The following is a 24,853-nucleotide window of genomic DNA, read 5'->3' as shown; positions in this document are numbered from 1 at the left end:
TCGCAACCCTCGGTGCTGCGCCCGCACCGCGCTCAGCCAGTGAGCGGGAACCGGTCTCCACATGGGATCTGAACCCTCGGCGGGAGCGCCACCGCACTCCAAAGCGCCGCACTCTACCGAGTGTGCCACTGGGCCGGCCCTAGGATTTATTTCTGTATTCATCTTCCTGTTTATCTAGCTCTTCAAAGTGCTGACATTCTAATCCCGTGAGCTTACAAAAGGCTCAATCCTTCCAAGAGCTAAAAAAGGCCAGGTGTCTGCCAGTCTGGCTGAAGAAAAACAAATGCAACCAGTGTTCTGCAGCATTTACCTATCACTGAATGGGTAGCTCGCTGTACCTCTGCATCTTTGTTAGTTCTATCTAAACACAAGTATATTGCAAGAAAAAATATCCTAATAGTTCTTATATCAAAAGCCAGTGATATTTTTAATCCCAACAGTAAATGAACTCTCCCAACTTTTTAACTGAGTGTTGATTTGTTTCATTTGGGGGGAATATAAAAAGAAAATAAATAGTAGTCTTTGTGTTGAAAAACTGAAGATAAGGCATGTTGATCAATTTCCTTTTCAAACTAGATAAAATTCAAAAGATGAACAAGTAGTTCAGAAAAATGACAACAACATTATATGCTTGAACCAGATGTAGAAATTAGTTTGGGAAATTTTTCACACAAAATGTCTGTGAAAGGAGGGATTTATTAAAATGAACCTTGAAGCTTCAAGAGTTCATGCATGTTACACATGCAAACAACTTCATTTCTTAAATGTAAGTAAAGAGTCTAAGTAAAGAGTCTGTTCTGCAATTTAATTTTAGTTTGTAGAAACAAAGTGTAAGTCTTTAAAAACTAAGGTTTATTTTAATAAATATAAGTAGTATTACTTCAAAGGAAACTAAGATGCTGAGTATCCTTTCTCCTTTCTTATCTGTACATCTTATATAGGAGAAAAATACACTGCTAATGAAATGTGATTCAATCTCCCAGAACTGATTTGTAGTAGATTCGAGAATCATTACTGATGGAACCCAGTATAAATTGGCATCTGTCTCATGTACGTACTTGGTAAGTCAGCGGCACAAGGGGTAAACACTGAAGAAGTAAAAACTTCCAAGACCATACGAATCATTACTGATGGAACCCAGTATAAATTGGCATCTGTCTCATGTACGTACTTGGTAAGTTAGTGGCACAAGGGGTAAACACTGAAGAAGTAAAAACTTCCAAGACCATACCTTTATGGCATATTGACTTCCAAGCTCACTGCATTTTAGATAAAATTCATACAAATTCTCTTCATAAACAAAGAATAATTTACTTTTTTTTAAAGCAGTGTTTTACATGTCAAAGGTTATTAAATATCTTAAAAGTAAAGAGCATTTATCCGACTACATACAAAATTTATATGCCTGAATTATGAAACATGGTTGGAGTTAAGTCTAACAAGAAAAAAATTTTTCCTGTAAGATGCAGAAAGAAACGCTGTGCTTCTCATGAAAATGTTCCAAAAATAAAATCCTATATTTTTTATAACTAAAAAGAGGGGGGAAAAACTGGAACAGATTAATTGACCAGCTATAATTCTAACCAGTGTTGAAGTCGCTAAATAAAAATTTTAAAAATATATAAATATAAATAATTGGAATACCAGCACCATTTTTGCCCATGTCTAAGTGCCTGGCACTTTACTAAGTCCTTCACAATCAATACAGCATTTATTCCTCACAACAAGTTCATGAGGTAAGCATTATTGAAATTTATTGGTGAGAAACCTGTCCCTATAGAGTCACTGGGCCAAGAACCCAGAGCTGTCAGTGTGAGAAGCCTAATCCTGTACTGACTTGAGCTATTAGCTTCTCAATAATACGTCTCTCTTAGTCATAAAAAACTGAGCAGGAATCTGTGCATGTAAAGAAAGAATAACCTTAACCTCCAGTAAGGGCTTCATAGTCACAATCCTGGCTCAGCTGATGGAGCTGATGTTACTCCTGCTGAGAAGTAAAATCAGATCCCCTGAAGTCAGGTAGCCCAGCAGCACTACCATCTGGGAAGGCCTGCAACGTCAAGGCAGCTGCCATGATGACCTGACTTCGCAAGCCCTGTAAGGGCATTTGCCACTCTTTATTCAACAGAGATAAACAACAGGGACTGATAGAGGACTCCTGTGAAAGACATCTATACATGAGGCAAGAAGCAGAGAACAAAAAATAATTCTTCTATATCTGAGGTAGGTAATGATAAACTCTTGTAATTTGGCGATTGGTAGGGATTTTGATACTATTTAGGAAGGAAAACTGTCTACCTGGAATTTGTTCTGGTGGTGGATGACCCCGGAAGCAGGCCATAGAAAAGACAAATCCTATTAAGCCAGCTGGAAGGCCTGAGAGCAGCTGGTGGGTCTGGAGGCTGAAACAGATCGGAAAGGCTCAGAAAAATCTGCATTGCAGATAAGCCTCTTGGGAGACAGCTGAACTCTTAACATCCCCCAGTCAGCTTTCCTCCTGAGAGCAGAATGGCCTCAGGTGGTATGATTTAGAGTGTATATAATTTCCAGGCCTGTCTGGTGACCTTAGATAAATACATGATTCCATCTTTTGTTTTGTTGCTTTTTCCCTGTCAATATATATATTTTTTTTTTGCAGGGGGGCGGGAGGTAGGAGTGGAATGGACCGACAGAAAGAAAGGGCATAATAAAGCTGTGCCATGCCTTCCACACTCCTCTTATAAGCCTTATCTTTTGTTTAATATTAGGCCTTTTTATCAAACCTTATCGCTCAGCTGCAAAACAACATAAAGAAAGAACTGAACACTTACCTTGTTTGTTAAGAAGAGAGTACAGAAATATAAATTACAAAAGTCATAATAATCACTCCCTATTATATAGCTTTTGCTACTACGTTCATTATCTTCATTAATTTTCTCAATATCCTAATAAGGTTTATATTATCATTCCTGTTTCACACAATGGAGATTTAATAAATTCCCATATTTCACAGCTGATGAGGGGCAGATTCCGAATTTGAACCCAAAGGTATCTAACTTGAAAGTCGGTAGTTATTTCACTGCACTATAACCCAACATTTGTTAAATGCCTGTTATGTGCCAGACATTCTGCTTGCAACAAGAAATAATTTACCAGTCATAGCCTCCAGATATTCCTATTCTGTTGGGATAAAGGCAATTGTAATAAATGGCTTTATAAATACAGGCAGTTATTATAATAAAACTTTTCCAAGTGCCTTTATATTTTCTAGAATGTGTTCCCAATAGTAATTTAGATTCTGCAAATGAATAACTGTAACTAAAGTCTAGTGTATAATGACAAGAAAAGTGAATATTAAAAGGAGAGAGAACATACATGGTTCTGATGGTCCAGAGGACGAATAGGATTTTGGTAAGTGGAACTTTGGTTCGGATGTCAGTTAGCTAAGCTTTTTAGGGAAAGAGAAGAAAATAAAAGGATCAGTTAGCCAATCAACACCGTTCTCTAGCACCTATTCTGTAGCAGTCCCTACACTAGGTGCCGGGGTTCTAGTCAGGATTGGGACAGACACTAATGGAGATTCCAGTCTTGTGGAGGAGACGCGCATTACTCTGATAAGTGAGAGAAGTGTGGGGGCTGTGGGGGTATGTAACCTGCAGGACTAATATAGGCCAGAGGATGAGAGAAGAGAAGGCCTAATCACGAAATTTGATGCCCAGCTAAGGAGCAGGACTTGAGTAAGCAAAGGGGCAGGAGGTGGAAGCAGGAAGGGAAGGGAAGGAGTACAGAGAAAGGGTACTAGGCAAAAAGAAAGAAAATATGTGTAGTAGCCTCAAGGCAACCATCTGAAGATGGACCTGAAGAGTGAGGCAGAGGCTAGATCAGGATGTCCTTGTAGCACAGTTATAGCCTCTGGACTTAACCATAAACGGTATGGGAAGTATCAAAAGGTTTTAAGCACAGAAATATCATAATTAGATTGTATTTTGAAAAGATCAGTCCAGCCACCATGTGTATAATGGTTTCTATGGAGCAAGCGGTGATGCAAGAAGCGCTTGGCAGCCGTCAAGATCAGTGATGATGGGAGACTGAATTAATGTAGTCCTTGAGGAGGTAAGGAAATAGAAGGATTTGCATGCAGCAGTTTAGAAAGTAGAACTGATAGGATTTGGTAACTGATTGAACTGGTCTATTTTAGGTAACAACTTAAAAAGCTATTTATATAAATAACAATGAAACTTGATGAAATGGTATTTTGGAGCATTTGAAAATAAGTATAAAGTTACAAAGTTGTTAAACAAGTGATGATTATGTTACATTGCAAGCTGTGGAAAAACTCCAAATAACAGTGGCTTAAATAAAACAGACATTCATTATAAGACCATCTCATATTCAAAAGGGCTGCCGAACTCCAGCCATTAAGTCTGATCTCCACCCGCAGAAAGAAGGAAGGAGTGAAGAACACACTCCTTTCTTTTAAGTAGTTGATGTAGGTTTGACACACAAGTTCTGTTCATGCCTTACTGGCCAGAAATGAGTTATATGGTCACACCTAGTTACAAAGGAGGCTGGAATTCTGGATTTTAATCAGAACATCCATGTGCCCATAAACCCCCCAAAAGCAAGGGTCCTATTATTACTGAGGAAGAAAGAGAGAATGGATATTGAAGACAAAAAGTCTTTACCACATTAATTATGGGCTAAGGCCTTAGGTATGAATTAGAAAAAAATGCAACTTACAAATTGTGCCAGCCCTTTGCAACAGAAAATTAAAACACATCAAAGTGAGCTTACTTTGAATCAGCACTCCACATTTTGCCTAAGTTTCCAAGAACATTTTTTAACTTCAATTACAATCTAGATGGGCTGGGTAGGTTAAGCAGAGCTTCACCATGAATAAATATGGTTTTCTACTGCTACAAAGCAGCCTCAGCTATGCCAATATTTGAGCATAGTTGTTTATGGTTTCATTTCCTTTACTTTTAATAGTGGCCATAAAAAAAACCAAACACACACATTTTATTCACATTCCTTTGGAAAAGGCCTTGAATTTAAATTATGCTATGGCACTAGATCCATTAACATTTAACTAGGGCTGGTGACTTATCCTCTATAAACATTCAGCTTTAGAAGGTAATGACTGCATGCAGAAAACAAGAATGAATAGCAGTCAGATACTGAATTGTATACGTATCACTCAGCACACAGCCACACTGATTTACTTTATGCTTTATCTGTTTGATGTGTTCTCAGTTTATTTCTAAAAATAAAAGCTATAAATAAAGATGCTGCATTTTAATAATTTAGGGAAGATATTAATTTTATCATCCACAAATAGTTCCCAGTACATTAAGTCACAGGATGCTGTGACCCCTAACTTTACTTTTAATTTCCTCTTACTATTTCTTCAACTTTTGCATTTAAGCCACTTTAGGGTTACTCTCATTTAAAAAATTTTTCTTTTACATGGTGCTTCATGTTTCAATCTCACTGAGAGAGGAGAAACTTTCAATTAACTGAAACCAGATAAAATCAATAATAGTATTATGGCAAGTAATTAGCAGCACTATATTAGAGTCATATATGTTCATACTCTTAATTTTGCCAAGAAAAGTATCACACACTTTAAGTTATATATTCTATGCCAAATCTAAAGTTCACATTTATTTTTACTTAACTGATAGTCTTTCAACTACATTCTTGTTCTGCTTTTATCTGTCTTTCCATTAGGTGAAAAATACATTCATGAACAATTGCTTATTTTAATACTGCTAAAAGTGTATAATTTCTGGTTCTTTTGCACTGCATATAAAATTTTAGTTCTTGCTTCAGCTTGGGGTCCCTTTGCAATTCCTATTGGGTAGGGAAGTAATTTCCCTACAACTGGTTAATCTCCAGGTTGAATTTATTTGTTAGTCCAGATCATGACAAAGCCTTATATGTAAAGGTAGTTGACATTTATACTCTACTTTAGATCTTACAACATGCACTTAAACCTCCCAGCTCAACCCTGAAAATCAGCTATTGTCTTTATTTTACAGGGGAAAAAAAAGACATAAGAAAGGGAAGTAATTTTTCCAAATAGTAAATACTAGAGGTAGAACAATGAAACAATACGTTATGTGCAAAAGAGTGCAGTGCAAACAAATACTGATGTGATGGATTCAGAGTAAAGAAAATTAAATATGGGAGTAGTGATGAGAGAGAGTGATTACATACACTACTACTGTCCCCTAATTATCATTAAAATGCTAACATTGTCAAAAAATAGTGTAATAAAGAAAATTTTGAAGACATTCTAGACATTAGAATGCAGATGGTCTGAAAGAGAAAGAGAAAAAATACCATGGAAATTGCTGCCAAGATCACCTGGATTAATAGCACGTCCATCCCAAAGAAACCTGGGGAAACCCAAGCATAGAGCCATCAAATACAGAGTCTGAGGAGACTGTGGGACCAACATCATGGCAGTTTATTTAGAAACTTATCAGAACAATTGGGACCCTTCTTCCCGTCTGCCTTGCTACTACATTTTTAGCAGACAGGAAAAGCATTTGTCCCCAATGGTGAAAACAAGGACTGGTCTTTAATGAAAGCAGGTGATGAGTTTTGGAATGGAATTGTGGGGATTCTAATCTGTTCACTTGCCAACTCCATCTCCATGCTCCCCCTGGGATGCCTGCTTCCTGACAGACTGCCCACTTCGCCAGAGCCTGCAGTCAGCCTTCAGTTAATGGGGATACAGACCGACACCACTGCAGAGGAAACTTACAACAACTACCTATGATCCTCAAATTAGTTCTTCATACATTTTTAAAATAATAAAAAACAAATTATAAAATAAAAACCTCCAAATCAAGACATTTGAGAAAATCAGCAAGAAGAATAATAAAAATACCTTTTAAAAATGATTCTTGAGGAAATAAAAATGATTTGAGGAAGAAAAGACAACTTATAAGTATCTTTCTCAGAGAGATTTGAAAAAATGTTGTGTACTTTAAAAATGAGCATCTTTCCAAAAATGAATTGTGAAAAAGTATAAATCAGAAAATAAGGAAGAATACCTGGAAATTTACATATGACTACCAAAATGATTTGAATTGATTTAAAAAAAATCGAATTGGTAGGGCTAAAGGCAAAGTTAATGATTCAGTTGATAAAAAGAGAAAAAAAGTCCTAGAATGTAAAAAAAAATGAAAAAGGGACTAAAAATATTTGAAAAAGGATACATGACAGATCCAGGAAGGTCCAGCACTTATCAACAGGAATCCTCTAAACATAGAACAGAGGCAGGTATAGCAAGAAAAATGAAAGAAAAGCAGAGAGAAGTTCCTCTGAGTTAAAAGATGTAATTAAAAATGGTCTGATTGCTAAATGGGATAAATGATAAAGGACCTTCATCTGGACTCATTTTGAAACTGCACAAGATTCCTAAAACCTATCAGAAAGAAAAAAAATCAAGGTTTTTCCACAGAGAAATGAGTACCTAACTGATATCAGACTTTTTATCAATAACACTTGATACTATAAAATAACAAAGGAAAACCATGTAACTGATCAAATTATCAAACAAGCATGAGTACTATATGAAGACATTGTATGAAACATGTAAGGATTCAAATTTATCAATGATCGGCCACATATAAATAAATGCCTTTAGAAGAAACTCCAGTAAAATAGAAAGGAAACACAATAAGAGATGACATGAGACAGAAAGCACAGAGCAAAATGAACATAACCTGGAAGAAGGGTAGGCAAACTATGACCTATGGGCAAAATACTGCCACCATCTGTTTTTGTAAATAAAGTCTTATTGGAACACAGCCATGCCTTATTAATTTAATATTAATTATTAATTATGTCACATTGTAGCAGTGACAGAGACTGTATGAATTGCTGTGATGGAGACAGTATGACCATCAAAGTGGAGAATATTCACTATCTGCCCTTTTGTGGGAAAAGTGTGTGGAGCCCAAACAAGAAAGAAATTTGGTTGAAAAGACATTGACATCACTGATCTCAACACTCAGGATATATTCATTTAAAAAGCAGGAGTTGGGGAGACAAAAGATTACATTTACTTCCCAATGGTTCAGATAACAATATTTGGTTCAACAGGGAAATATATTTTCAGAATCAACATAAACAAAACAACGGATCACTTAATTACAGTTACAGAACAGAATATAAACATTATAAATCTTGACAATGTAAAAAATAATAACATAAATAACAAATAGAGGGGAGAGGGAGAAACAGTGTTAGTGTGCTAAATTCCTACTTTTTAATGTAGAAAGTCAATAGATACTGTTCAATGGTAAGAAATTGAAGTGTATTATTTACAACTTAAATGGTAATCAGAAGAACTCTTGGAGAATAGCAATTATTCAAATGGTTTTCACTGGGATGTGAGATTGGGGATGTGGATAGGGAGAAAGACTTTCATTTTATTTTGGTCTCTTTGTTGGCTTGATTTTTTTTTATTCACCTTTAGCAAATATTACTTTAATTTAAAAATGATCAATTTGCCACTCATTCAAAATATATATTATACGCCTTGTTCTGGTAAGAAGTTTTCAAGGCAGTAGGGAAACAGCGGTGGAGAAACCAAAGTCTCCAAACTTTTAGACTTTAAACTCTTGTGGAAGGAAACAGAAAACAAACTGCCTTAGCATTATTGACATTTTGAGCCAGATAATTCTTTGTTGCAGGGGGCTGTCTATTGTGGGATAGTTAGCACATCCCTGGCCTCTACCCATAAGATCTTAGTAGCTCCTGCCCAAGTTGTGACAACCAAAAATGTGTCCAGACATTTCCAAAAGACCCCTGGCAGAGGGGGCCAGTGGTATAGGGGAAAAGGCTTGGCTTTGGAGCCAGCCAGATCTGTATTTAATTTCAAGCTCCACCAATTATTAGCTATTTGTCTTTGGAAAATACACTTCATCTCACTAAAACTCATTTTCCTCTTCTGTGAAGTGGTAATAAAATCTGATTACCATTTTAGTGGGACTAAATGGAGATTAAAAAATATATATTTATCTTGCAAGGTTTGTTTTATTGTTTTGTGTTTTGATGACCCAGTGAGAAAATTTATGTATTTGGTGCATAATATGCATTAAATAAGCAAGCACTATTATTATTTTAACTATAATTGTAGTGATGATGAGAAGTTGAGGAGAGGAGCATGTGGATGGAGACTGTGTGCTAAGGGCAGTGGGGAATACGGAGAAGTCAGTGTAGGCCTTGATTGCTTGGGTGAGGGCCCTGGTTACACTCCAGAGAAGCACTTTCCGATAAAGCTTATTGTGATGATGGAAATGTATCATATATAATATTTGATAAAAGTAATGTGGCTACTGAACACTTGAAATGTGGCCAATATGTCTAATGAAGTGAACATTTCATTGTTTTACATTTTTATTAATTTGATTTTAAATAGCTCCATGTGGCTAGAGGCTGCCATATTTATCAGCCAGCACAGCTTAAGAGAGCAAAGAAGAGCCACTGGAGAGGAAGAAAACGAGAACGGAAAAAGAGTGTTATAGTCGGTCTGGGAAATTAATGCGGTGATGGAGTTCCAGGCAGGGAGACCAGATAAAAAGCATTTCAGCAACCCTGGCATGCCCATGAGAGCATGGGTGAGGGTTGTGGAAAGTAGAATGGGGGAAGAGGTTGGCCACTGCACTGAGAATGCCCTCAGTGGAACCATTCCTATTGGTGTCTGCCTTGGGGCACCTGACCTCACCCTTAACCCTGACTCAATGACCCTGAGGTTATCATTTTCTTTCCCTATACTACCCTTCCATTTGTACATCTGAGATCAGAACTGGAATCCATACCTTCTAGTTCAAAGTTTTTCTTTATAAGCTCTTCTAATTATCCTAATAATAGAAAAATCACAAAGCTTGCTTTTTAAAATGTTTCTCCATAGATCCGATTTTCTGAAGCTTTAGTCATTTTCTTTGCTATCCTGGTTTTGGCCAAGTTCTTCAACACTTACTTAAAATTCTATGAAACTAAGAACTGAACAATGAATTCTTATTAATCTATTCCTCTATCAAGTACTTTTTAAATCAATAAGATTACATTTTCTGTAATATATTTAGAGTTTCTCCATAGATCCGATTTTCTGAAGCTTTAGTCATTTTCTTTGCTATCCTGGTTTTGGCTAAGTTCTTCAACACTTACTTAAAATTCTATGAAATTAAGAACTGAACAATGAATTCTTATTAATCTATTCCTCTATCAAGTACTTTTTAAATCAATAAGATTACATTTTCTGTAATATATTTAGACTTATTTCCTTTTAATAAAAGTTTAAAACCATTTTAGTATTCATGCTATTTTTACTAGTATTTCCATAGTTCCATGCCATACTAATCCAAGACCCCAAAGGGCAGATGCCCTCTGGGATGCCAGGGCAATCCATTTAATGGACTTCACCACTACCTTGGACAGTTTATTTTAGCAATCAAGTTGGTGCATTATTAAAATATTCAGGATTTAGGACAATATGCTCATTTATCTGCTTTGGCTGCAGAGTAGTAGAAAGTAATATCTTTGGAGTCAGAACAAAGACACAAGCCCCAGGTTTAACATTTTCTAGCAGAAGGACTTGGGTAGGTCATTTGCATTTTTCAAACTTAGGTTTTCTCATCTGTAATAAATATAATGACACGGTCGACCTTTCCCATTCCACAGACTGTTATGAGCTTTAGGTCACCATTTATTAGAAAATGCTAGGTATGACTTAAAGTATGGTACCGGAATTATTTTTTTTTCTTTAACATCTAAATGTAACTTTTTAACTAGTTATGTTATTACAACAATTTTATAATCCAAAGTCTGTATCATTGGTCTTTTTTTGAGCATAACACAGGAAGAAGAACTAAAAATGCATGCACATATTAAGTATTACATTGCATTTATTATTCCCTTTTATCTCTTGGACTATTCAAATTCTTGTAGAGGAAAAGTACAGCAGTCTGGCCAGAGTATATGAATTACTCAGAATCAAGAGTTCTTGTATGATTTTTAAAACTTTTGATTGCTGGAGCTCATATTTCTGTAAGTACCAATGTAATCTTGGAAAGTCAATCATTTTAGGGGTTTCTGTCCCCACCATTAAAAGTATAGGCAGCCCAGTTATTTTTTTTAAGATTCTGGAATATTAAAAATTCATGTAGCTCAAAATTGTGCCGACCAGTAGATCTTAGGCACTATGTGAGAAGAATCCTTAATGCTTATGTGTTGTATCTTCTGTATACACATCAATGAAATCTTACCATGAGAAAATCCTACAATAAGCAAGAAAATATTTTTAAAGAAAACTAAGTGCAACCATTGCTCATCTTGGAAATAAAACAAATGATCTTCCTGAAAAGAAATATCATGTCTTAAGTTCCTACACATTGTAAAGAAATTCATTTTGATTGTAATGTGTCAACTGGAATAGCTTTGTTTTAACAATTGCCAGATGTGGATCAATGTACATCCGGCTTCTTTAAATGGTCATAATCCAGAGTCATTAACACCAGGAGAGAATCTGAAGAAAGGTTAATTCAAACCATCTGAGGCAGACCCAAATGGAATCCACAAAAAAAAAAGAGAGAGAGAGAATTGATTTAGACTATCTTGAGAGAGTTAAAGAATTTGTGTCAGGAAGACCAGAGATGATCCTGTACTACTCTGAGACTCTTAGCTATTGAAGTAATGGTGATGGAGTATGAGTACGGTATTCAAATTCAGGAAATTTCAATAATTCCAGCTTGACTATGAAAAGAAGACCAGTGCTATCCATTATAGAAGGACTAGAGTTAAACACACACACACACACACAAACACCCACAACACTCATCTTCTTAGCTTCAACTTGGCATATGCATCAACAGCATTTACCATGTAGACAGCATAGAAAGTGCAAAGGTGCCTGTGCCATGGCTTCTCTTCTCAAGAACTTTTCCTAAGTGTACATGAAGAAATGTGGTCATCAGTTTAAGTTGACTTCTGTTCATATGAAAGCTAATTTGATATTTCACTAGAATTTTTAATTTCAAATTTCTAAGGACACTGCTTATGCCTACTTGGCTGTTTAAGTGTACACCAAATCATAAAATGACAGTGATAAATTCTAGAGACCTGGTCATGGTATGGTCCAGAGGTGGAACTAGCCCTTTAAATAAAGAATAAATGCTAATGAGGATGAGGACATCACAGATGTTTAATATACACTTAAGCTGTTCTGCTTTGATGGATGAGTAATGCCATATGTATTTGATTTCTTATTTTCTTAGGTATTTTACAGCTGCAATGTGTGGTGTGAGGGGACTCAAACAGGTCAACGCTCCCAAGTTCCTGCAGCTAAAAGAAAAGACTGAGAGTCACAGAGTAGCACTAGAATGAAAGATAACATTCCTTTGACAGTCTGTCATGGCTTCTTATGAGCACTTAGTGCCTCTGAATGCTGATTGTCCTCAAACACATGCCTCCTCCTGTAGAGCTCTGACGAATCCTTCAGAGGAATGCAGGCTACTGTCACCAACCAAAACAGTCCACCAAAGAGAACTGATTTTGATGGAAAAATGCATTTCTTAAATCAGAGACTGTCCTTAATAATCCCCTGTGGCTTTCAGCAGTGTCACACAAGGCTTGTATTAGGATGTGGGTAGCAAGAGGATGGGATGTGGAGATCCAGAAACTTTGCACAGCTAAGTGTGATGGATGTCATGTGCTAAGGGACCAGAGAGTGTAGCAGGCCACTATTGTGCTGAACACCCAGGCAGAGAGAAGGTTAAAAGTCCAAGGAAATCATGAAGCAGGAGACATAACTGGAGTTAAGAAACTGGCACAGGGTTATATGGAATTACATCGCCAAACCTGAGCCACAAGAATTCATTATATGATATAATAAGCATGGAGCATGGGCAGAAAGAATGAAATGCCAGTAGCTCATTAGGGCTGGTTTACTGGATCTTTCATAAAACTGGCTGGAATTGAAAAACTCAGGAGTACAGAGGAAATCCTCTCTCTTACCATCAATGTGGTTTAAGAGTGTGCTGTGTTGCTGCACAAGGAGAGGAGCTTCCATCAGACTTCCTCATAACAACTGCTCCAATCATTTCCATTTTTTCTGCCCGGATGTTTGCCTCCTAACCTTTTACTAATCAAAGCAAGTTCCATTAAACAGCAGCATCATTACCTGGGAGCTGGTCAAAATACAGAATCACACGTCCCTTTCAGACCTACTGATCCTGAATCTGCTTTTTAGTAAAATGAGTTGACTAATCTTCACTTTAAAGTTTGAGAAGCAAATCTCAGCATCCATTCTTACCACTTTATAACCCTTTCTCTGCACAGCTGTCTAAGTAATTTTAATTTTCTTAACCCACTGATATTTCCTCCCTCCAGAAGGAAAGTTTCATAAAGGCAGGGAAAGGTCATGGAATTTGGTGTTTAACAAATAGTCATTGAATGAATAAGTGAATTTTCTTCCAGTCTAGGATAAAGTCCAGATGACATGTGAAGTCCCTCAATCTTTTATTTACCACTTGAAAAGTCTCTTTTATCTTGCTCTTATCTATTAGGAAGCTACAGTCTGCTTGCCGTCACACCCTTGTCTGTACTCTTTTATCTCCTTTCCATTAGGACCTTATTCTACAAGTGTGTCTTTCTTCTCCTGACATATGTGGCACCACTTTTTCTCTGCTCCTACCTTTGGCTTGGGATTTTCCATGTTAATAAGCAGCAAAAGCCTACTGTGGTCACTGCCTCCTTGTCTCACATGCTTTATCTCTCTTTCCTTTGAGTCCTGGACTTCTTAAGCATATTTTCCTATTGTTTTTATATCCTTATTTACTCATTCTCTTCTCAAGATCTTGTTTCTGACTAGTTTGGAATGAGAACCCAGATTCAAAACTAGTCCCTAAATGTGTGCAACCTTCTGGGTCTCTGTCCCTTCATTTGTAAAGTGAGTATAACAGAATCTGCATCAGAGTCAATGTAACAATTAAAGTGTGTGTCACAGAGGATGGCACATGGCAGGTGCTAACATCATCGCAGATTCTCCTTCTTAGGGAAGAGCAGAGGCTTATTTTGAAACCTTTAAATTTTATCTGGCCATAAATTTGACAAAATAGAATACAGTGATTCTGTTGTTAGGAAATATCCACTAGAAATAATGTAAACTATCACATTAGGGAAGAGCAGAGGCTTATTTTGAAACCTTTAAATTTTATCTGGCCATAAATTTGACAATATAGAATACAGTGATTCTGTTGTTAGGAAATATCCACTAGAAATAATGTAAACTATCACATAAGAGTAATGTACCAACTATTCCATTGCAGCAGTATGATGACAGCAAAAAATTGGAAACAGTAGAGTATAAAAATGTCCATTGTCTATGTGAGAGAACATTATGCAGGTGGAAAAAATTACATGGCATGCGTAAGATACTGCTGAGTGTAAAAAAGGCAGAATTCAAAACTGTATTCTTCTGATACTGATTATGTAAATTTAAATGCAATAGGATGAAAGGAAATAAGCCAAAATGTTTAAAAAGTGTTAACCATAATCTTTGGATTGTGTACTTACAGGTAAATATTATTTCCTTCCTATGATCTTCTAAATTTTATAAATTTTATAAAATGTGGACTTAATATTTTTTATGACAGACATTATTGAAATAAATAATAAATCCAGCAGTCTTTCAATATTTTCATTTTTCAATTTTTCTGGAGAATCTTGAGTTTTAGCCTTGTTTTCTATTACCTTCTCTGTCCTCTTCTTTCTTTGCTTTTTTTTTAAAAAAAATTTCTTCCTTCAACTTTATCAATTCCCGTCCCTCTTTCTGTATCCTAAATGCAGGTGCTGCTGAGAGATTCCTCTCTGGTTCTCTTCTCACTGTCTTTTGTGCTAATGTCACCCATGTCCTTCCTCCCTAACCTCCCTTCTCAGCTTTGGATCTACATGTTCTGCAGTCTATTAGCCCAGGCCACCCCATATCCAGCCTCATGTCCTAAATATACCACTTCATTTTTTATTCAAACTCTCATGCATTTATTTCACATTTATTAGCTATCTCCTGTACACAGGACAGCTTGCTAGACACTAGAGATCCAATAAAAATAAAAGAGGACTTCTTTCCTCATGTAGCTCTCAGCCACCTTTCTCCCTATCATTTTTCTAATTATCACATTCAAAGTTTAGAGTCACCTTTGAGTCCTTCTGCTTTTTTTTCCCCTCCTATCAATCAATCTGTTGCATTTGAGCTCAGAAATATCTTTCATTTTCATGACCTCTTTTTCATGCCCTCAATCAACACCCTCTCTAGGCTTTTCTTTTCTTTCCTGGATTATTCTACAACAGCTTCCATAGTGACGCTTTCTTCAACATGCTCTCACACACAATTCTAATTTATCTCACACATATCTATAAAATAAATCATCTGGAAAATGCAGTTTGGACATAGCAGTCTCCTGCTCAAAATACAGTCAATAGATTCCCATTGAATAGTAATAAAACACCCCCAAAACAAAAAACAAAACCCTGAACTAAGCATTGAGTCCTCTTCTAACGTATTAAGTTGAATTGAATGAAATTTTTCTTTTGTAATTCAAAAAATGGTGAATATTAGTCTTCTCATGTGGTACAACCTAATAGTATTCACGTACACTTCCACCCTTTCCTTCTAAGAGTCCCCTTCTTCTGCCCTATACTCTAGAACATAAGAGATCAGTCTGTGCTTTCTGAGCATGCTCACTTCCTTTGATCTTTTTGCTAATGCTGTTTGTTTTTCCTGGACTTTGTTTTCACTTCTATTCATCACTAAGTTCCACCTCAAAAGATTCATCTTCCATAAATTATTTCCTGTTGAAAACTATGGTCACTAGAGATGGGAAAGGGAGAGAGGGGGTAGAAGGAAATTGTGTAATAGACACAAAGAATAGTTATGTTTTGTAATGATGAATATGCTAATAATCCTAATTTTATCATCACATATTGTACACAAATACTGATAGTAAACTCTGTAACCCACAAATACGTATAATCAATTATGTTTCAATAAAAAAATTCCCTGTTGAGTCCCTTCTCAATTACTAGCAATCCTGCCCTGCAATGAAGTCCCTTAGGAAATTAATCATGTCTCTCTTATGGCACCAGTGAGCCTTGGTGCTACTTCCTTGTCTTATTCTGCTACACCCAACTAAGCTCCGGAAATGTTCTGCTGAATATACTCAGTAGAGGGTCTGAATACCTATTTGTGTAATCGTTAGTACCTTCAGTGATTTTTGAGTTAGTAGTCCTTAAAGCTAAATGTGGTATTTTCACACTGTCCATGATCCTGTTCTCTGCTCGTTTATTTATTTTGATCATTTAAACCTTCTTCTGCTATTATTTTAATTTTTAAAAAAAGCTCTTGCAAGATACAACATAAGTTATTCTATATTTAACACTTGAATTCTCTGGCTACTTTTCTTATATAAATTACACAATTCAACAATACTACTTCAGTATAATGAAATAGAAGATGCTTTATGAATTCATTTATTTTAAAACTTCCTAATCTATCTGTGACATTCCTCCTTGAAGAAAAAATTTCTTCAGGTTAAACATAACATAAAAATATAAAATAAAATATAATATATATAAATATAAAATACACCAAAGCTCGAATATTATAGTTAAGTACTTCAAGACTTATTCATTTCGACCATATATATGCACACACATATGTACATATACTCGAATATATATATATATATATATATAAAATCAAGAATATGCACATATACTATTTTAACCTTATTGCAGTGACATATATATCATGTACATAAAACATTAAGACAATCGCTATATGCCAACAAATCTGCTCAAAAAATGTAATAGTTAATGATTAATATGAAGGACTCGTGGGCCAGACTTGGGCTGATTGCCCAACTGGAGTCTCAGTTCATTTATCTGGAAAAAGGAGACCATACCTACCTCCCGGGATTATAGGGAGAATTAAATAAGATAACATATATTAAGGACTTAGGATATTATCTAGCATATAGTTTATACAAAAAATTATATTTTATTAAATAGAAATAGATGACAACAAAAGTAGCATTCTCTACAGCTATTATGATTCTAGAAGTTTCTTTACAGATTTCTTATATATATGCAATACCTATCTATCTACCTATCTGTCTGTACTTCTTAAATGCTTTTTGTTCATTATGGACTCGTAAGTATGACATCATTTCTCCTATTACGTTTATAGACAGAGAGGAAAAGAAAAGGCCTCCTCCCCTCTGCTGCAGCAAAATCTTGGCCAAAGACACGAAGAGCAATAAACAATGTCAAACCTAGGAATAGTATTTAGGAAGCATCCATAAGCACAGCTCATGCTGCAGTTGGGCATTTTTCCCATAGCTGATGGAAGTGAAAGGGGACATTTCAAAAATTCGTTTCATCTCAACCTAAAACCAGAAAAATCCTTTTCCATACAGGCTGAAAAAATGACTGCACATGGTTTATCTGCTTTTCTACCCAGCACTAATTATGTAATTAATTATTATTAATGAGAACTATAATGAATATTTTGAATAACTAAAGAAAAATGTATCAAATGTTTGTTTCACAGTGTGTAATCTAATGAAAAGCAAGAACAAAAAAGTAATGGGGAAAAATGCTGATGAAATAATTTATCCATTAAATAATAAATATTTACTGAACTCTACTGGGGCCTAGGCACTATTCTACATGCTAAAGATATGAGTGAAAAAGATCGGCAAAATAACTAATGTCAAGACAATATTGATTAGAAAAACCATGATATAAGTCCCTGACTCAGAGTCTAATAGTCAAATTCTGTTCCGATTTGATTAACTAACAAACTATTTTAATAAACTATTTTTTATTACATATACTCTGTCAGCATACCCCTAGATGAATTTTAAAATGGCCCTAGAAAATTTAGATACCAAGAGCCTCTTGGAGAGGTTATATGCTATTTCTCCAATATCCAGACAAATTGCAACAGAGCTTATTATTTCCTACTGACAATATATAGAAGACATTTTTCAGCAGTCAAATAATGATTTCATCCTTTTCCAATTCATACAAATATCTCAAAGTTCGAATTTATATACTGAGTTGAGCTGAATGAGTTTGAAGATAGGAAACTGATTCTTACGTGAAATATATGCTGTATGGATTTAACTAGACGGGAAAATACCAAATAGATTTTTTTTCACCAAACATGAAATATTTTCACTTGCTCTGAGTGAAACCTAAAGAGAGAGGATGATCTCAAGGGTTTTACAATATCCAGGAGGAATATTAAGTCCTGTTTGGGATTTCATACATGATTCCATTGAGCATTTTCTGAGGAAAAAATGCAATATAATTTCATGGGTCTCTGAGACTAGCCTACTAGATTTTGTTCAATATCTGAAATAATGAAATTTCCTTTTTTAGAACACACCGATTTATTTTAACGAAGTCATTCTCTTATTCAAAAATCTTATGTGACGCTTCCTACACTCTGGAAGACGGAGGGCAGTGTCATCTGTCCCTTTTCTCCCACAATAACTACCCACAGCAGCAAGGCTCTTAAGAAGTGCTTGTGGAATGAATAAATTAAGGTTCTCATGATTACACATTGCAGCGAAAATTAACCAAGGACAATGCAATAGTCTCCTTCAACTGCTACAAATATTCATACCCACAGGTATACACTCACATACTCATGGTATTTCAGGGTGAGTAGCTGAACATTCATCATTTTTTAAGTATATTTTTTTAAAAAACTAAACTTACTGCATAAAGTATTTGGACTGATAGTGTTGAGGGGAAATGCTATATGGATGGCAAGGAAAGATTTAAAAGGTATTATTGATCTTCTCCTCAGCATGGAAGAAAATGTCTTCCAGTTTTTTAAAGGCAAATTACAAATATAAGTTTTGTTGACATGAATACATGTTAAAGTCAAAGATAATTCTGAAGAATTAAAGTAAAGGTAATATCCATAATCGCCCTCTCGTATCAATATACACACTGATACTAAATTTGAAAATTAGTATTTTTCATGTAAGGCCCAGGATCAATGAATTCAACTGCTTTCATGGCAAAATGAAAGATTATCTTCATATGCTGTCAATTCCAAATAAAGCATATGTAAAATCAGTTCTTTTAATAACTAACAACCTTTGCCTTTAAATATATCCAATGCTTAAGATTAAAACATCAGTGAAGAAGTTACAATATTTTATTCTCAAAACCTAACAATACTGAGTCATCCCTGGGCTTTCATCTCTAGCGTTCATTCTACCTGGAAAAAGCAAGCCATTTCCTTTAACCATTTTAAAAAAATCACTTATCAGTAGGATTCCTTCAGATAAAATCATTACTTAATATATTTCTCTTAAATTGAAATGAATGAATTTTCATTAAGATAAAGAACTTGACGTTTTAAAAATCATTTTTACAAGGATGAACTCCCCCAAAAAGAAAAGCCAGACATATTGATATTTGTTAATAACTTGTAACATAGGCAAAAATTATTTAGACATATTTTAGCCAAAAAAGCCTTGGGTAATGGTATTATCTCCATAGGAATTGTACATGCTATAGACAATGAGCAACGTAAGCTTAAGGATAAAAGACCAACCATAAAGAGATTAATTTAAATAAAAACATCCCAATTCCTCCCTGATTCGCCCTCATTTAAACATCCAAAGAAAACATGTGGTACCTTTTAATTTTCTGAATGAGTGGTTCTCAATCAACGCTTCCTCGGTTAGAGACAACAAGCTGAAGAATCTACTGAAACAAAACAAAAGAAAAAGAATACATATAGAGATTTGGTAACTAAATATCAAAAATCGCAACTCACCAGTAAGCAAATGCATTCTTTAAGTCCAGATAATAAATCTATGCCTTGAGATCTGTAGTACAAAAAAAATGCAGTACTTGAAATTTTAGAAAACTCAATAATGAATTTTAAAGCATTTTTACTCCGAGATCACATAAAGCAGATCCTTTGAAAATCGGATTAAAAATAAAATAAAATAAACCCCAAACCATTACCAGCTCATATGCAGCAATACCACCCAAGTCTAGCCTTTGAGAACTGCTGCAGAACCCTGCTCCAGGAGCATGGTCCCTGGGACTGGCTCTCCGGCTCTCTCACTCCAGACAGACGCAGTCTGCAAGCCACCAGCTCGTGTCTGTGTGTGTCGGGGAAAGGGAAGCTGCAAATTAGAAAAAGTCCCCGCAGTGGCGAAAAGGAAAATAAGGCGAGTGGGAGAGGGAGAGAGAGCTCACTAGCCTCAGAATTTTCGAGAATGATGACAAGCCACTCAGCTCCGCCATCATTCACTGACAATAGGATGCAGCCCTGCCTTACGATTTAGTGGTTTGCCATAGGGGCTTCTGGTACCAAATGCCTGATAGGCATTTTAATTGCTTCCATCCAAGTGTGTCCCCAGGAGTTGAGTCTATAAGCCTATGAATGTCATCATCCGGTCTCCTTTGTGTTAATGCCAGTCACACACACACACATCACACACACACTGTGCTTAGAGAGACAGTCTTCAGGCATATAGGATTACAAACAAGTTAAGCTACGCAAACTGGACATGACTAAACGATAGTTTGTGAGAATTTTATTATCTGCATTAAGGACACCAGAGATTCTTTGATGCTTTGTCATTGGAAGGAATTATAATATTTTTTAAACTATCGCATATTGCTTATTTATATTCCAAAATAAATAACTGTGTTCATTAGAGAAATGCATATGTGTACGTATATTTTCCCATAAAAATTTCAGTCCCCTTGTAACTATGATAATTACGCAGTTGGCAATAATTTTCTTACAAGGGTGAAAGCAAAAAGAAAAAAGATTAGGAAGCCAGGGTTGAAAAGTGATTTCTGTGGGCAATCTATTTTATTCTGTTTACATACAAAGCAAAAGGAGGTGGCTACCAGCTTGAGCACTGGGACATTACAGTCCCTGAGGGCCAAGGCAGGGAATTGAATCTCTGGCATAATCAGTATCCCCTTCATGTTAGCAGCTGAAATTAACAGTTTGCATATCCCTGTTTTACAGTGCCCCTTATGTGGGGAGGTTAAGTGTAGAATAATTCCCTGAACTTATTTCCTCAAGAAAAGGGAAGGAGAAAAATGTTAATAAATAAATTAATTTTCACGGCATTGTTAGCGCCCTGCACCAGTGAATGCAGTGTGTACCAAATGCAGTGTATGCCAAAAGGGCCAGCTGTACGGAAGGTTGCTGGGAGGGAGCGTCACCATGGTTACCGGAAACAGAAAGTAAGGAGAAAAAATAAGGTGATGACAAAGAGGAGGGAACAAGCCTACCGTGGAGGAAATTTAGAGACAGAATGAAATGCTTCATTCTTTTCCTTCTTGAAATAATCATCTCTATCAGTTTTATACTTTTTCTTCAATTCATTGAGATGAATTTGCATTCTCCTTCAGCCACCTTTCTTCCTCATTTTTGGTTCACTAGCTAATTTTGCTTTCATAAATACTCAAATTATGGTTCTTTTGTATGTGCCATTCCTTGTCTGTGTCCATATACCGGATTCAGGGAGACCACTCAGCCTAGTCCACACCCTTCGTTTCATAGGTGAGAAAGCTGAGGCCTGACCAAGGTGAGAAAGAGTCTGACCAAGGTCACAAAACAGAGGCACCAGCGGGTTTCCTGACTCAGTCCCCAGCTTTTCTTCTCTCACCAAGTGACTTTCTTTTCCTCCTCCTTCTCATTCTGTCTGCAAGAAAAACATACTCCAGAAATGTCCTTTGTCTTTGGTTTTATAAACCTCTTATTTGCTAAAGCAGTGATCTTCCTCTTTAAAGCTCATTGAAATCGTTCTGAGGACAAGCTTTGCTTAATATCTGTGCTGGACTGTATTTGAGGTCTGAAGAATCTGTAGTAACTATGTCACTGTTTTTTTCATTGTTTGTTTGTTTCTCTTTTCTTTTTCATTCCCAGTCTGGCAATCAGATGAATCAAGCATGACTGTCCTTTTGTGAACCTATCTTGTTGAGCCTGAACTTAATCGTCATATACTAGGCACTCTATCACCGCTGCTCTCATTCTTTCTGGACAATCACATGGAGTCGGCCTCCCAAGGTTCCTCCTAGGTATAGACAATGTGAACCTTCCTGAGATTACCCAAACAATGAAGCTAGAAAAGTAAAAGCCCAGGTAAAGTTAAAAAAAAAAAAAAATTCACTCATAAACAACCACTGGAGGGTGCCATATTTGTTAGAATCCTTCTGAACTACTGAGGTCAGTAAACATTGTGGCCAGGATTTTGACCTGAATGTTTCACACTACTGAAGTCAGTAAACATTGTGGCTAGGATTTTGACCTGAATGTTTCATTGTTTTTCTTTTCTTTAAAAGGTGTTCTTTCAATATTCAGTTCTTATAACCCATTGCTTTTAGGTTAACTCATCTATAGATAGGGCCAGACTGTTTTTGATGTCTAAAATATAGTTGCTGCCACCACCACCAGCCTCTTTTCCCAGAATGTCAGCTATAGAATGAATAAACCACATTTAAAAAAATATAATTACCACAGGTAATAATCACAAGAGATTTCAGGTCTTAGTTGACCTCTATACACTTGTTAGGGTTCTTCTCCCCCAGAAAATACCCTTTTAAATATGACCTTCCTGTTAAATGTCTATTTTTCTTCCATGATTTTGGACAATAAGGTGATTTTTTTAAAGTGAATGTTTTATTTTAATATATTGTCATCTGTTCACTTTTGAACAGAAAAAAAAAACATGCATGACTGTCATTTTTTGAAACATGAATCATATTTTATCAAGATCTGATAAAGCACACATAATGGTCTTGGCTTCAACATTAATACTCTTTGAGAGTCATTTAATATTTAAAGACACATGGTTCAGTACATGAGAATGAGTTAGTATATTTCTTTTCTTTTCTTTTTTTCCCATTTGTTTCTATATGGAATAAGCATTATATATGTGAAACATAATTACTGTTCTTAGGTATGTCATATTCTAAGAATACCAGATGATAGATAATTGAGAGAATTTCATGAATTTTTAGATCACCATGTTTATGCCGATGAGCCTAAACTGTGGTGCTTTCCTTACCCTTTCTCTCTTTGACAGTATTTTAGACCTCTAGTTGGTTCATAAGTTCCCAGAACCAGCTGTGATGGCAAATCCATATACAGTCGTTCAGACACTTGACAGGTTCTAGGAATGGGAAAAAGAGCGTTTCTTCCTCAGCACAGAAGTAAAGAGAAACCTAACTTTTACACTTCTTTTTCTCACTTTGATGAGATACTATCACTCCGTCCTTTTGTTACATCTGCTTCATCACAGATGTTGATCTTTAAGAATCTCATTTAACTACATTCCTAAATTCAGTTAGCTCACCCCTGCGGCTCCTCTGAAAGATGCTTGCTTTCATTCCCTAAGTATAGGGTCTGCGTATTTGTGTGTCACTCTTCAAACTCTCTAGGACTGAATGTGGAGGTGTATCTTCTTTACCTCCTTGAAGCCTTTGCTCATATTTTATCTTCCCAACCAGGGCTTTCCTGACTACCCTAATGAAAATTACAAACATGTCCCTCCCATAACCCTTTATCCTCCCATCCTTTTTTCCATATTACTTATACCATAGAATTTTCTTTTTTTATTATGTTTACTATTTAATACCTACCTCACCCTGCTAATTCTATGAGGACAGGGATCTTTACATGTTTGCCTGGAACCTACTGGCACTCAAAAATATTTTTAAATGAGTGAAAATGAAAATCACATTAGTGGATGAATTGTGGTGCTTAAACACAAGAAAAGTCTTTTATTCCATATTTCTTTTCCTCTTTGGTATATTCAGTCTTCCTTAGGTATATTGCCTTTTATTTGTACTAAACCACTCATCCCCATGCAATCAATATATTTTGTAATTTCCATTATAGGATATATATTTATTTAAAATAGAGACTTGTCTTCTACTTTCTTTGAATTCTGTAAAGTAACATGTATGGGGCTATCAGCTCTTAAATGCTCAGAAAGAACCTGTTTAGAAAATCGTGCCCTCTGTTGGTGTCTGAATATGCTAAACTTTAATTTTTTGATTTTAAAAAAAATTAGTATAGTTAATTAATTAATATTGCTTCACAGCCAACATATTTTGGAATGCTTTTTTAAAAAAACTGAGTATAATTTTCACTTTTAAAAATTAATAATATAAATAATAATTACACTTTCACCTAGTGCTCTTGAGTTTGAGTTATTCTAAACATAACAGGAGATGTGCATGTATTTTGCAAATTATGATATCCAAATTCACTGAACACTGTTTTGCTATATTTGCTACAGATGACATCTTTTCTTCTAACAAAGTTGGTTTGCACAAAAGTATACTGTTGTCTAGCAGATAAAAAAGAAAGAAAAGTGTCATAATTAGCACATTAGTCTGAATTTATATGAAATGCTAAAATTCTTTTACTTTTTTTCTACCAAGCAGTGATTTCATGTGCTTCAATCTAACACCTAAGGAAGCTATGAAAGGATGCAGAATTGAATAAAGTGAGTTGTACAACATGACTCCCATGTTTATTACATCATTATTCATATTAGCTGAGATACGGAAACAACCTAAGTGTCTATGGCCAGACAAACAGATAAAGAAACTGAAGTATACACACATACACACACGCACACACACACACACACGCACACAATGTAATATTATTCAGCACTAAAAAAGAACAGAATTTTCCCATTTGCCACAATGTGAATGAGCTTGAAGGACGTTATGCTACGTGAAATAAGCCAGACACAGAAAGAAAAATATTGCATGATTTCACCTA

At 35.7% G+C, this 24,853-nt stretch overlaps 1 long non-coding RNA gene across 1 annotated transcript in view; it reads right to left on the bottom strand.

The window, feature by feature from the left end:
- The window catches only part of LOC103601348, a 74,761-nt gene extending 54,418 nt beyond the window's left edge, over positions 1-20,343 (bottom strand). The window contains exons 1-2 of the long non-coding RNA XR_551448.1: positions 20,053-20,343; positions 19,718-19,785 (exon numbers count right to left, since the gene is read on the bottom strand). This is a non-coding gene — a long non-coding RNA (uncharacterized LOC103601348). The remainder of the gene's footprint in view (positions 1-19,717; positions 19,786-20,052) is intronic.
- Positions 20,344-24,853: the final 4,510 nt, after the last annotated feature.

Source organism: Galeopterus variegatus, unplaced genomic scaffold (genome assembly GCF_000696425.1).
Source record: "Galeopterus variegatus unplaced genomic scaffold, G_variegatus-3.0.2 Scaffold3695, whole genome shotgun sequence".
NCBI lineage: Eukaryota > Metazoa > Chordata > Mammalia > Dermoptera > Cynocephalidae > Galeopterus > Galeopterus variegatus.
This window is presented reverse-complemented; position numbering and strand designations above follow the sequence as displayed.